A 14971-nucleotide genomic window follows, 5' to 3' on the forward strand; every position below is an offset into this window, starting at 1 on the left:
ATATTTTAGCAGCACATTGCATTTGACCAAATTGTGTTGCAAGCGAAGGAGGGGGTAGACTTATGATTTGTCTGTGTGTTGATTAGCAGAAGGTGTGGTCCCAATGATTGGCCAAGTTAACGTATGGCTTAAGTGAGATTAGCAGGCTAACAACTGAACTGAATATGCCATAAAATTCGTGATGCGAGCTTAATTAACATTGCATAACCGCCAAGCATTTCAAATTGCACATATCAGTTTGCAAATCAATAACAGCGACTGGGAAAACAAATTCTTTGTGGCTCAAATATGCACCAAGTTTTTTGATTTCTTTTTTTTTGGCATTGACCACCAACCAAAAAGGTTAAGCGCATGCAAATGCCCGAACAAACATTTAGCGACATCATTAAAATGCCGCACATTTGGTCGCTTTGTCTTTTGGCCAAATTAATTCATTTTAATAAATCGAATAGCTAAATTGTAATGCCAGAGCGCTCGCCTAACCGTGAATTCTTCCGCATTACATATGCCCAAATGGCCAAATAGTTTAACCGAACTAAGCACATGGCTTGCATCCCCATATCGGTTGCTTCTCTCTCTCTCTCTCTCTCTTGGTTACAGATTTATGTTAATTTGGAGCATGATATACACGGCACGGGCCATACAGAAGGTCAAAGTGAATCACGCTCGTGTACATGACCATTCGTAGTTAGGATTGGCAGCTACTGTTTCGTATTCGTGCAATGGCATGTGAAATTAATTTCGCCAAATAAACAACAACAACAACAAAAAGCATCTCGCTCTCGCTCACAACTATGCACCTGGCTGCCAATTAGCGTAAAATATTAAAGATTCATTTGGCTTTAAATACTTGGGCTGGCAATAAAAATTGCAATTTTCATAATTGCTGCAACAACACACACAGATGGTGCCAGAAATGTCGCCTAATTGGCTAGCGAGCGAGCTAAAAGAAAATAAAATCCAAAATTGCGATAAGCCTGTGCGAGAGAAGTCCTTACAGCTGCAGCAGGCTGTAGGCTTCTAACGGACTGCAGAACAATGGCAGTGCAGATTCTTTTTGGCAGGTTTAAGCTGTTGCCTGCGCAACTGCAACTGCAACAGTTGCTGCTGCTGTTGCTGCTGTGACAAAAGTTTTGCGCCAAGCCGAGCCACTATATCATTTATCAGATGTAAGTAAGTCCCATGACCGTTTTGGTTTTTAGCATTGGCATTGCCAATGGATTTCGGAATACTCTAAGCCAAGTTGCAGTACATTTGCTTACAGAGTGAACAGCACAATGCTAACAAATTGTTAATAAACAATATGCCGTATGGCTTTTAATGGCTTTTAAAGAAAATATTGCCATTATTTTAATTAACAGCGTTTAGTGTCTTAATATATTGCAAACTTGCAACATTCTTTCTCTTCTCTCTCTCTCCTTATTAAGTATACAAATAATTTAAATACAATTATTGTGCTTAAAATAAAAGAAAATAATCTAAAAACAAGCTGCTTTATAATTGTTATCAATTTACAATGCATAAAAAACAAACAGCATTGCAATTACATTATTAGTTAGATTTTAAGAAAAAATAATCTAATGAGTATAATAAGTAAATAATATTTAAATGTTTTGAAATGTAATCAGCTTGATACACGTATCAAATAACATAGTTAAGCTCCAGTTTATAAATAACTCTTACTAACTAATTTAACTAATATAAAAGTGCATTTAAGTTTCCACTTAACAATAGAGCTGCAGCACAGTTAATATTTTTTATTTTAGCTGCAGCTACTCTTTTATTATTATTGTTAGTATAGTGTTAACATGAGCTTTTATTACAGTCTGTTGTATGTGTGTGTGTTAGCTGAGGACGCTGCCAAGTTGTTTATAGTTTATTTACCGCTAATAATGGTCATTTGAGTTGATATGGCTCGAGTTTTGTTTGTTTTTTCTTTCATTTTATTTGCACGCTGATGATGGCGTGGCTCTGATAACGCGCTGAGTCGCTCAGCCGACCTACGGCATTTATGCCTGGTTATGGTATAACAATTTTTTGATTTCATTTGTTAGCAAAATACTTGAAATGTGTTAAACGCGAGTTTTGAATTTGTTCGACAATTTGCTGCTTAATTGACAAAACATACTGACGGCGCGACAGACTGACTGACCAACAACCAGCGGCGTTTTTCTTGTTTTGCTGCAGCAGACACTTGGCTTAAATCGCAGTACGTGCCATGCTGTCTTGGCTATAACTAATAAAAATCATATATGCAACAAATAGCGGCACTCACACAACTCACAGCGCAGCGCAGACCCCAATGAGTCACCCAATGCATGCCAGACAGCTGCGCAGACACAGACTAAGCGCCCCAGTTTGGCCAACAGCAGCAGCACCAGCAGCAGCGGAGTCTGGGCGTGTTGGTGTTGGTGCAACTTTTATGCAAACTAAATAAATACATTAAAAAAATATTGCCAGCAACACGCGAGCTTTTATTTACTACATATGCATTAAATATTTAATATTGATTGCCTGGAACGCATCGCGAGCAGTTGCAACAGTTGCGATTGCAACCATCACCGCAGCAAGGCGTTGGTCGCTCCATTCTGCCACGCAGCTTAACACTGCATATTTTTTTATTCCATGATAGTGCACGCATCTTTTTTCTTACAGACTGCAGTATGATAAACTGCAGTGCCGTCAATTTACAGAGAGCTGCTGTTTGCCATAAATGCAGCAAAAGCAACCAACATTTTATAAACAACTATGTTAGCTTGTTGCTTTTATTTTTTAGTTATGCATTACATATTTAATTTAGTCTCTATTTACTATAACTTTCACATGATCGACATCAGCTCCCTGGCGTGCGAGAAAATCACGCTGCACTCGATCATTGTATTGCGCGCATTTGGAGCAGTTGCAACAGTTTTTATCACAACCATCACCGCAACATGGCGTTGGGCGCTCCGCATTGCCACACAGCTTAACTCTGCATATTTTTTTATTATATGACATCTCATTGGCACCAGAGAATTGCAAGCAACTTCTAGTTACAGCTTGAAGTATGGTAAACTGCAGTCTCGTTGATTTACAGCATTTAGCATCTGTTTGCATTAAACGCAGCCAAAGCAATTGACATAGCAACAAACAAAACTTTACTGGCATATAGCGCATTTTGTATAAAACTAAATAATTATTTGAGTTTGTTTTAAGTGCAACGAATAGCGCGAATGGAATTAAATTGCATTGCATCGCTTTTGTTACGCTTTTAAAATAAAAACTATGCAAACAAATAATAATATAAATAATTTTTTAATTGACGTACATACAAAGAAAATATTAAATATTTATTTATTTTATTTATGCACATTTATATAATTTTATATGAATTTATTTATGTATTTTTTCATTATTTTCTTGCTTGCATTGCTTGCAATCAAATGGAAAACAAATGTTTTTAGATATATCTAATTTGCATGTAGCGTCAGTGATCATTAGCCTAATGCTGCAGCGGGCGCACATATTTCAGCCCCTACTAGTGGTGGGGGCTGGTGCAGTTGGGCAGTAAAAATTGGGCCTATTAATTTATGACATAATAATTCTCAAAGCGCAAACAAAGCCGCTCATAAAAAGCAATGCAAGGCACAGACAATGGACCGCATTATGCACCTACAACGAGCATACGACACACACATAACGGTAAAGGCATATAACATAGATAAACGCGCATGTTCCGGGCGCCAGCTGTGGAGCAGGAGGAGGGAACAGCAGCTTGATTGCAATTGCAAATCAGCGCGACAAAAGTTGCAAAGTCCACACACACACACACCGCTGACAATGCTTAGGGCAGCTGAGTGTTTTGCTTGGACAGCGGGGGGAGGAGGTGCAGCTTGTGGGGGGCAAGTGTTGCAGCTGTCAGAGATTGCCACCGTCGCATGGTGCAAGAATAAAATGAGACTTTGGCCAGGCTAAATTATTTAATATCACATTATCTGGCATCATAATTATACCCACTGTGCGGAGCTGAGAGTGCGAGTGTGTGTGACTCACACAGATGCAGACACGAGCCAATGTGGCAACTATGAAAAATCACTTGCAATTTGGTTTATCAATTTGTGAAAATTATAAAAAATATGCATACGTTGAATATTTTGGCGAAATCATTTGTAATGCGACTTGTGTGTCGCCCACGCGCAACTTGCAACTTGTGTTTGCGCTGATGTGGCAACGCTGCAGACTACCCACATCAACTGCGGGGGCGACTCACGTATATATAGCAGGCGCCAAAATGGCAAAAACAACAAACGAAGTTGGCAATAAAAATTACAAAACAAAAGCAATAACAATTAAGCATTAAAGTTGAACAGCATTTATTATAGCGTATGCTAGCTTCGTCTATAGCTGACTGCGTTACACTTGACGCTTAAATGGCATTAAATATATATATATATAGCATTTAGCTGGCTGATGTGCATAAAATGCGTCGTGAGTCAAGTTTAGTATTTCTAGCTTCTCAAGAAGCCAACACTGTTTCGCTCTCGCGCTCTCTCTCTCCCTATCTCTTTCTTTCACACAGCGCGTAGCAGCATTTCTTAGGACAACAAACAAACAGACAACAAATATTCGTGATTCCTGATAAGCATCATTTGTTTCTGGCCGCTGCTGTTCTGAAAGGCTCCGCATGCTGAATGCGGCAAGAGCTAATCAAAAACGCGTTGCAAGCAGCAAGCAGCAAGCAGCAACTTCGGGCTGGCCACTAAAAATCGAAGCCGCCACATGAAACGTTCCAAAGCCAAGTTCAATTGCCAAAACAAATTCGCGTGAATGAGCCAACAACAAGCAACAACAACAACAAAATGTTCAAGTCTCTGCTGCTGCTGCTGCTGTTGGTATTTTTTGGAGCTTAGCAGGCAAATTTAGAAAAAACGAAGCAAACATTAACCGTTTTGTACGTTTCGTTTTGTTGCTGTTGCAGTCGCCGTGTGACTTATGTGCGACATTAGCGCGACGTTCTTTGCTTAATTACGTAAAGTTTTTCGGCAGCAGCAGCCGCCTTCGTTGCCACGCACTGCGCCCTCTTCGCTTAGCTCTTGGCGTTGTTTGCTGTTTTGTTTGCTGTGTAACAACAAGTTCGTGTCTTAAGTCTTTCGTTTTCCTTGCTTGTCGTTGGCCGTTTGCCTGTGTTATGTTCTTGCAACAGGTTGTAAGTTGAAATTAAAGAATTTGTTATGTTGATTTGTCTCTCGACTTGTCCTCTTGCCACTGGGGTGGCCACAACAGCAGCAGCAGCAACACAACAACAGCAACAGCAACATATCTAACAGGATTTGCCAAACAATTGCTGTCCAGCTAAAACACAAATATATAGCAAGCTCCAGAACAATTCTCACGCTCCATTAATATATCATTAATCTACGCACAAGTGTGTGCCGGCAGCAACGAGAAAGTCGCGCCTCAGTTTTGTTTCTGTTGTTTACTAATTTCAATATGCTTGCTGTACTTCAAAGCTACGCACCGACAACACTTGTTCAACGCTCGCAACAACTGTGGCCAAAAGCTATTGACAAATTATTGCAGCCCCACTGCTTAAAGCTAATTAAAAAATTGTTTTGTGTTTTTTGCTGCTGCAGCAGCGGTAAAGAAATATCAAACAATTTATTTCCATTTGGCTGTAGCCGGCGATTAGCAATTTTTCATGTAAATGTGGTAGCTAGCTCAGGCAATTGTTGTTGTTGCTGGCATTTACAACATAATCTAAATGAGGCATATAGAGCTTGGGCGCCCCATTATTCATAAGCAGCTAAGCGCTGGCCCAAGCCGTGAAATGATCAGAAATGAGCGAGCGCCTATGACTTAATAGGCCGTAAGTCTATGCTGTTGTTGTTGTTGTTGCTGTTGCTGGTTGGCCACCCAAGTCCGGCTTGGCTTAGACACAACTGTGAAGTCAATAAAGGCGCCGTTGGTGGTCAGCTTCAAAAAATGTTGCCAACTGAGGACTGCGCCGCTGCCAGTCGACAACTGACTTACTGAGTTGGACGCTACAAATGTTGCTGCTGCTGCTGCTGCTGCGACTGCGAGTGCAACCGTTGCTATTGCTGCTGCTGAGCTTGGCAACAGAAAAGATCATTAAGGTGGCATATAACATGGCACTAAAGACACACACAGACACTTGCCGCACTGCCTGTCCAAAGTACCTGTTTCGCCAGCAGCAGCAGCAGCCAAAAGCGCCGCATTGCTGTTAAGTACAGTGAAAATGGCCTAAGTGCTGCCAATGAATTAATAGCTAATTTACAATTGTTTAAGCAATAATTAACATATATTTTTGTTAAACTATTTACAATCTTTTGAAAAGATCAGCACAGCAAGAGAAGTGCAAGCTATAAGTGAAATACAATAATGATAAACTTTTGTACATTTGAGTTGCAAATTAATTTAAATTGTTTAGCTTTAGAGTTGCTCTTTTATATGTTTGTTATAACTTTTATCAATATTTTCTTTGCTTTAATTTTAATAATTAAATTCAAACTTAATTGCCTTTAGCCAGTGGCTGCTGTAGCAGCTAGTTAGCGCAGTTTGCAGTTAGAGTTGCTGCTGTTGCTGACACTTTTGATTGAATTCCCAGCTGCGTGCGTTTGGCCACCGCCATCGCGCCACTCTATCGATTGTAATCAACGCGCCGCGATCAATCAGCTAACTTCAGCGCTGGACGCCACACAGCAGCAGCAGCTACTTGGCAGCAACTTGGAAGTTGGAATCAATCCATCAAACGTATCAATCATGATGACAGCCCAGGGACCACAGTCCACACACACACACACACAGCCTCCTGTGGCAGGTAGCTTTTCTAACATGAGTCTGCGCAATGCGCTCTGCTCTGCTCTGCTCACTTGCGCAGTCTCCACGCGCGCGTTGCGCCCATTAAATTTGAATAAGCTTAGTTGTCTGTCTGTTGCTGCTGTTGTTGTTGTCTTATTTTGCGCTAGCCATCGTTGCAACTGTCGCAACACTGCTGAGGCTTGCGTGCCACAGGCAGCAGCAGCAGCAGCAGCATCCAGAGAGGCAACTGATTTGAAATTCTAAAGTGATTTTGATTACTCCGAGGTGTTGATGTTTTGACTTGTACGTTGATTAGATAGTTGAAGGCTTGTTAGATGCATGTCAAGCGGCCGCCTTGCCCGTTGCGGCTGCTGGCAATGTTGATTATAATTTAATTATAAACAATCTGTAACAAGTTAATGGCCATGGACATGGCCACGTCCACTTGGCTGCTGCATAATTTAGCAGGCAGGTGTGAAATGGCTTCATTAGCTTTAGACGCCTGAGATGCTGCCGCATGACTAATAATAGTCCAGGCCTCAGCTGTCAAGACGCCAGTGGCAGCCAAATGAAAGTTGCAACTGACTGGGTGAGTGACTGGCTCGCAGCCAATTCAAATTGCCAGAACTCAAATGTAGACTTGCACTAATGATAATAAGTATGCCCTCAGACTGAGGCAGCAGCAAATTGGCTGCATTTTCTTTCGGTCTCTCATGTGTGAACCATTAACCTCTTCAATTAGTTAAACTTTATGGCTTGTTGGCATTGATTTATGTGCTAGCTTATCAGTGCCTAGCATGCAAGATAAGCTTATCGTTCTTTTGGGGTGGTCCAGCAGCATGCATCATGTCATGGTCAAGCTGTTGCTTGTTTACTTTCCAACTGTTGATGGCTTGAGCTATTTTATATAGCGCTTGGCACTTATGCTAATGTGCTGGCTTTTGTTTATTTATTATATACAACAATATGTCAACAAATTGCTTTTTATGCTTCTATTGCGAACCTATTTAGAACGGAAGAGTTCCATTAGACGCAAGATTTCTTGTGTGTGTGGGCCTGTTTATATTAGCTGAAGTGTTTGCGTTTCGTAATTGGAACGTCAAAATGTCAAGTGACGCTTGAAAGGGTTTCAATTGTTTACGACCATTTTGGCTCAGCGTTTTCCAAAGTTAATTAAAATAATGCAGACGCAGCAACAGCGCACTTGAGTATTATTATTAGTAGTTGTTTTTTTTTTTTTTTTGTTGTTGTTATGCATGTCGCTTAGCTTAGAAATTCTATATGCCTGGGCTGCTGCTCACCTGTACCAGCATAAAATAATGAACCTGCTGTTAGCTGCTGGCTTATGGCCGCTTATATTATTATTACCAACATTAAAGGCAACGAGAGTCTAAACAAAGTTGAAAGCATGGCCAGAACGGAGGAGGACAGGAAGGTCGATGAAATCAACAAGCAGATAACAGAGCACAGAGCACAGAGACTAGAGACGACCGACCGCGCACGTTCGTGAACTCGGCTTGTATGTGAACCTGCAACAGCAAGCAGCGGCAGCAGCAGCAGCAGAGCTGAACTTGCCACGACAACAGGTACTTTGCCGCACGCCTCTAGGCCATGGATGCGAGAACGAACCAATAATCCACGCACAGACACACAATTGCGGTTGCAGGTTGAATATTTGTTGGTGGGGCCAAGTGGCAACAACGTTTCTATGGAAGCAAAAGCGTTTCGTGCTGGCCAACAGAATCAGAGCTGAGCTCCAAGGGCGCATGAGCAATTCTCGCGAAATGGAATTATAAAGGAATGCCTCGGCTATGGCCTCGCTGGCAAACTCTTGCTCTTGGTCTTGGTCGCGTTTTGCGGCTGCGCGTTTTAACGAGTTGAACAAAATCGAAAACGGGCCGCGTAGGAGACTAAGACCGAGACAGAACGAGAGCGAGAGACCACTCAACAGCAATGAGTTGAAAATAAATAAAAAAATAATAAATAAACGTTGAAGCTGTGGCAAGAACAAAAGCAACGAACAAGCCAAGTGATGAGGGTGAGGGTGTTGTCGGCGATCCACTGCTTAAGAGCGATCAGCAGAGCGAGGGAGGGGGTGTGGGGGCAGCAGCGACCACAATGAGTCCGCAAATGAATGCGTAGACGAGCTGAACTGCTGAAGTTGCTGCTGCTGCTGCTGCTGCCCCCAGAGCCCAAAACGAAAACGAAAAGCAGACAAAACAGAGTAAAAAATTAAGCAAAATGCGAGAGAGCGACCGCAAACCCGCAGCAACAAGTGTATAAGTGGCATGGCCAAGGCACGAACATTGATCGCGGCAATCTCCCAGTCACATAGAACTCGCTGCGATCGATGGATTCGATGGATGGATGGATGGATGGGCTGAGGCTGAGGCTTTATGGTGGCAATTGTATTTGCCCAGCGAACGTATGTCGGCTCAATTGTTGTTGTTGTTTCTGTTGTTGGTTGCCCGTACATTTGTGCAATTCATTGCTGCATGTGGCGGCAGCGGGGCAAGCGGCAAGCAGACAGACATGATCATCTTCAACACCTTGGACAGCTTACAAAACAAAAGTGGCAACATTATTGTACATGCTTCCGCACCACCCCACCCCCACCCCCCTGCACATTGCTAGTCTTTGTTATCGGTCAACTGCTGTCGATATGCGTACGTGTCCGCGACTCTTAGCCGCAGATTACGTAGCAGTGCCCAAAGCTGCGGCTCTGACTCTGGCCACGGTAGTTAGTGCCTTGATGTATGTAATTCGTGTTGCGCCCGCATGCTGCATGTGGCAAGCAGCTACCTGCGGCAACGTGGCAACTCTCAATATAATACGAAAGCCATTGCCCGACGACTGCAAAGCTCCAACTATTTCATAATGCAATGCAATCTTTATGGGTTCATCTGCATTGCCCAAAGGTGATTGCAAAAAAAATAAAAGAAGAAGAAGAAGTCTGCTTAAATGCAGCAACCTGTCGACCAGCGAAAGCGCTGAGAACAGTCTCAGCCTCCGCAGCAGCAGCAGCTGGCCAAGGAAAATCTTAATAATGTCAGGCACCATTAGCTCTACACACAAAAAATGTTACTCTTAAGTATAGCAACTTTATATCTAGATCAAAGCTTGGCATTTCTAGTTGAGCTTAACAGCAATTTTGAAATTTATTAAAGCACAAGTTAAAGAAATTCCAGCCTGAACTGAATATTTTATTGAGCATGACAAAAACTAAACTAAACTTAATTACTTAACAGCAACATGCCTTAAATATTTGTAATTCAATTTATTTGCATAAAGTTGAAAATGCAAAAACTTATTTCAAACATTTTTCTAAATTTCTGTTTGTTTGCAGTTTTTAAATCTAATCAAATTATTAAATTGAAACGCCCGCTTAACATATTTTTAATATAAAAAAATGCATTTACGTATTTATGCAACTTATGCTTACTTTGTCGCCAGTCTGCAACTTGTTGCACAAAAGAGCGGCTTTTAATATAATTAGCGATGGAGCCTGCGCTTAAAATAGTATGCATGGCAAGCTTCGGCTTATCTCTGGAGCCGCAACAACAACAACAACAACAATTGCCATGGCCAAAGCGGCAGCTTGAGCTTGAGCTGTTTATAGGCTGTGGGCAGCGGCCATAAGGAAGAAATTAAATTCTGCTGGGCCTGCTTGGTATTTTAATGATAATTTCCTCTTCACGAATTTATGGCATTTTAATTAAAAGCACCTAAAACAACATACAAGTATATATAGCTTAAAAGTTGAAGCGCCAAAATACAAGTTTGAAGTAGAGTAAATTAAGCAAGTTAATGCTGTTGCTTGAACTTGGCGTTTTGAAGCTGTCAATGGCATAATCCTAAGATTAACAAAGCTGCTGCCGCAGTCTGCAGTCTGCAGATTCCCCAGCCGCACATAAACGTCAATTTGGCCAATTATGGAACGCAGCCAAAACTGGAACTGGCCGAAGACAAGTGCAATGGACTTTCGATTTCTTGTTCTGCGCTTTGGCTTTTGGATGCTGCTGCTGCTGCTTGCCACTTGTTTTGGGCTTGATTAATGCGACGCCGCTGCCAGCCTGAGCCTGAGCGCAGACTTCAAGCTATTAATTCGTATAGCTTTAATACTTTATTCTTTGCTTTGCGCGCTGGCTGGCTGACTGGCTGGCTGCCATAAAAGGCAACGTTTGTCGCCCTGGCAATGGGCGCAACAGGTTGCTGTTAATGAACGCCCGCGCAGTTGAAGCTTTGGCTGCGAGGAGTGAACCAGGGCGGCAGGGAACTGTAGCTGGTGTGGCAGGAAGTGCTCGTCGTTGTGTGGCTGTGGCAATTACTTTATGCGCTTGCACAGCCAACTGATTACAAGTCCCTATTGGGCCAGGGCCTGTGCCTGCTGCTGCACCTTCCTCTGTGCTCTGAGCTCTGAGCTCTGAGCTGAGCTGCGGTCCAACGTGTGCGGTAGAATGCTTGAATTGCGTTCAATATAATGAAATTCATTTGTACAATGTGTCTGTGCCGAAAGAAGGGCTTGGAGCTCCACTCTGAGTCTCGAGCGTGCCGCAGCAACTAACCTTGAATTTTCAGCCAACTTTAGCCGCAAGAGCAAAGCAGCAAGTTGAAACGAGTATTCTGTGCTTCTTGTTGTTGCTGTTGCTTGACTCCTCCACACACACACACAGCTCAACAAATAAAACTTGTTACAACGCAAAAATATATATATATATAAAGTTGGCGCTCGAGACGCCCTCGCCCTCAGCTCGCCACTTGTGACCACTCGACTTGAACTTGATTCGCGCCTGCCTGATTCATAGGCGCAGCCAAAAAAAAAAAACAGGCAGACATATATGTATATATATATTCAATGGCGCGTTGATTAAACGTTTCATGTGTATGCGGGGCGTTCGTATTGCCGTTGATATTATTAATAAACATAAATTTCCGTTTAAACAGTTGTTTAATAAACGTTTTTTAGTGCGCATATTGACAGCATTCAAGTGGGCAAAAGATACTTGGCTGCGGCACATTGAACCTCAAGGATATGCGTAGAGCAAAGGCTTGCGAGCATGTGTAATGTAATATTTATTTAAGTAAAAGGCTGCCAAGAACTTAAATGTAATATAAGAATTTTTAAAAAATTTAAAACAGCTGCTTTTTTATATTTGGATTAAAACATTTTGAGACGTAGCGTATTTTTGCTTGAATTAAGTTTGAAGCTATCTCAATAGTTTTTATTTTAGCTATTTTATTTACTATTATTGTAGCTTAAAATTAATGCTTAGTTACAGTCTGTTTTTAAAGACACATTCAATTCAATTTCAAACAACAATTTTTATTATTTTGTGTTGTTTTGTCTTAAAGCTTTTGCTCGTATATTATTAATGTTCAATTTAATTTACAATTTGCTAGAATTTGTTAACAAGGAAATACCTTGGCTCAGGTTTTTCTCATGCTAACATGCCTGCATTTATAGCCAGAACATAGACTGGGCCAACAATTGAATGCACGTCATTGGGCTCAAGCTCAAGCCCAAGTGCTCACACATAGTTGGGAGCATAAATCAAAACTTCAAATGCAGCGCCAAAACGCTAGTGGCCAAACATAGAGCTGAGCTTGGAGCCATAAATGGTGCGAGTTGGACATAAACTTGATGTTGTTTGGCTGCAGCTTTGACGCAATGCCTGCTAATGATAACATTAAAATTGTGTTAAGAAATTAGCTAAGCGCAGCAGCAACGGCGAGTCGTAAATCATGTGAGGCAGCAACTGATTGCTGCAGCCAGCAACAACCAGCAGCAGCAACATTTTCACATTACGCGATAGCGAAATGTGCACGTCAATTAAGATACGCCAAGGAATGCCAGACAGGTGAATCAGCAGGTGGGTAAGCGTACGCGCAGACTGAGAGAGTGTGGCAAGTCTGTGGGGTAGTGGGGGCAAGAAGATGTGTTGCACAGTGGCTATGAGCTGACTTTTGTCAACTTACTTAACAGTTTCTACGCCTGTCAGCTCGTAAATCTTGCCAAGCAGTCAGCGCTTATTTAAATTGCAGCAGGACAACGCCCCGGACGAGACTTTTGCGACTCGTAAGTGGCAAGTGGCAAGGTCTAGTTTGCTTTATTAAAAGTCAATAAATTAATAAATTATCGCATTAAAATAAATTGCATCTAAATGTTCTAAGTTGCACATTAATTAAGCAGATTGCTTGATTTATTGGCGTATCAAGTGTCGCCACTGCCACTGGCCACAGTCACTGGCCACTGCCACTTGCCACAATGCACAACTGGAAGCAATGCCGCCGCCGCCGCCGCTGCAGTCTGTTTGCACTTTAGCTGATTTTTATCAGCAACAGTTGTAGTTGCCTTTCATATTGCTGCTACAGCAACAAGTTGCGCCACGTCTTGCGCTCATCAACTGTTGCCCTCTTGGACTGACCGGCTGTCCGTCTGTCCTGCACACACATTTTATGTGTCCATTTACGTAGCTCAAATTGTGCGCATGCTAGGCCAAGCCAACAGACCATTCCCATACTCAAACTCATTCCCATCCTTGTCAGTCGAGCAGCGTCAGCTTGAAGCTTCGACGTTGTTGTTGTTGTTCTTTCATCGTTCGCACTTTGTTGTCATCCGCTCTGACTTCTTGTGCGTGCCAATTTTCTCCTTATTAATAAAGATAAATAACTTAATGATTATTACGCTCAAAGTGTTTAATTTGCAGACGTTTAGGCGTCGCTGCTCGCTCACTCACTCGCTTGCTTGTTTATTGAAATGAAGTTATTAACTAACAAGTGCTTCATCATGTTTTATAGTTGCTTCGACTTCAAAGCGTAATTGCTGCCGCTATAAATGATTAATGAGCAGCTTATAAGCTTTGCATGGATTGGCCTGGCTATGGGCATTATAGATTGCCAAGAACTTTAAATTTAAACAATTTATAATGCGTGTTAGTTTAACATCTTGGACATGGCTACGGGTTTATAAGTGTTTGCCGAATTGTTTGCAGGCGTATAGAACTGAGCTTGATCGTATATACGTTTGGCATGCCTGCAATGCTTTAAATAATTAAACAATAATTAAATAGCCATAGTCATAGCTTGTACTTAGTTGTTTTCACTTTCTCCACATCGTACCAATACTTGGCTTGAAAATCGTATTCAATTTGATCATTGCGCTCCCAGCACGTGCAGCGGCAACAGAACAAGCTGCAGCTGTAGATGCCACAACAGGGCGTGGCACGATTAAAGCCGCCACACAATTTGGTTACACAGTATCTGCGATTCCAGGACTGTTGCTTAGCGCGTGGAAAGTGATGACAGCGCTTCGGACTTGAGTTCTTGATCCAAAAGGTAATGCGTGTGTTTTCGCAGCAAGCGGCAGTTGCATGCCACAGTTGCAGACAAAGTAAATAGCATAGCAATAAATAAAATTTGCGCATATTTTTATGTGTAGCACAATAAATTTAGTTTTGGCTTGCTGAGATTGTAACTAACTAACTAACATATTTATATTCAGCTACATCTTCGATTTGATGCCAGTAGGCTGCTGTGAAATCATAGCGCACTGTTAGCTGGCCAGCCCAGCAGTTGCAGCCGCAGCAAGAAGTTCTGCAGCCCTGCATGCCACAACAGGGCGTTGGTTTGCGAAAGCCACCGCAGAGCTTGGCCACACAAAATCGACGATTCCAGGACTTTTGACGTGAGCCAGGAAACTGATAGCATCTGCTATGCGTAGAGTTCTTAATCCAGAAAGTAAATTGCGTATTCGCACAGCAAGCGGCGTAGGCGGGCGCGGGCGCCAGGCAAAGCAGCAGCAAAGCAGCGGCAAGCATAGCCCAATGCATTGTAACTATTTTTTGATATAATGTAAAAAGCATAAGCTACTGCAATTTATCTTTAGCTTGTAACAAATAGAAATATTTGTAATCAGCTGTGATTTGTCGCTGCTGCTTTAGGGCAGCTGCTGCGCGCTTGACCATGTTAACAAGTGTAGCTGGTAGTCAGAGTACCTGTTTAACTAGACGCTAACAACAGCAGTGACAACTACAAGCAACCCACGAAGCTGCAGCAGCTACAGATCTAGGAAATATGGCACACGCTGCCCCAAATGCTCCGACTCTGAATTTCACTGCAGCATTTTGCATTTAGACAATCTGCAGCTCACTCACACTGCCAGCCCCGGCCCGGG

At 42.2% G+C, this 14971-nt stretch overlaps 1 long non-coding RNA gene across 1 annotated transcript; it reads right to left on the reverse strand.

The window, feature by feature from the left end:
* Window positions 1-12828: 12828 nt before the first annotated feature.
* LOC108600467 lies at window positions 12829-14622 on the reverse strand. Its single transcript, XR_001915188.2, has 3 exons — window positions 13888-14622; window positions 13536-13831; window positions 12829-13447 (listed from the first exon to the last, which is right to left on the reverse strand). It is a non-coding gene; the product is annotated as an uncharacterized LOC108600467 (long non-coding RNA).
* Window positions 14623-14971: the final 349 nt, after the last annotated feature.

Source organism: Drosophila busckii, chromosome 2L, assembly GCF_011750605.1.
Source record: "Drosophila busckii strain San Diego stock center, stock number 13000-0081.31 chromosome 2L, ASM1175060v1, whole genome shotgun sequence".
NCBI classification, from domain to species: Eukaryota; Metazoa; Arthropoda; class Insecta; order Diptera; family Drosophilidae; genus Drosophila; species Drosophila busckii.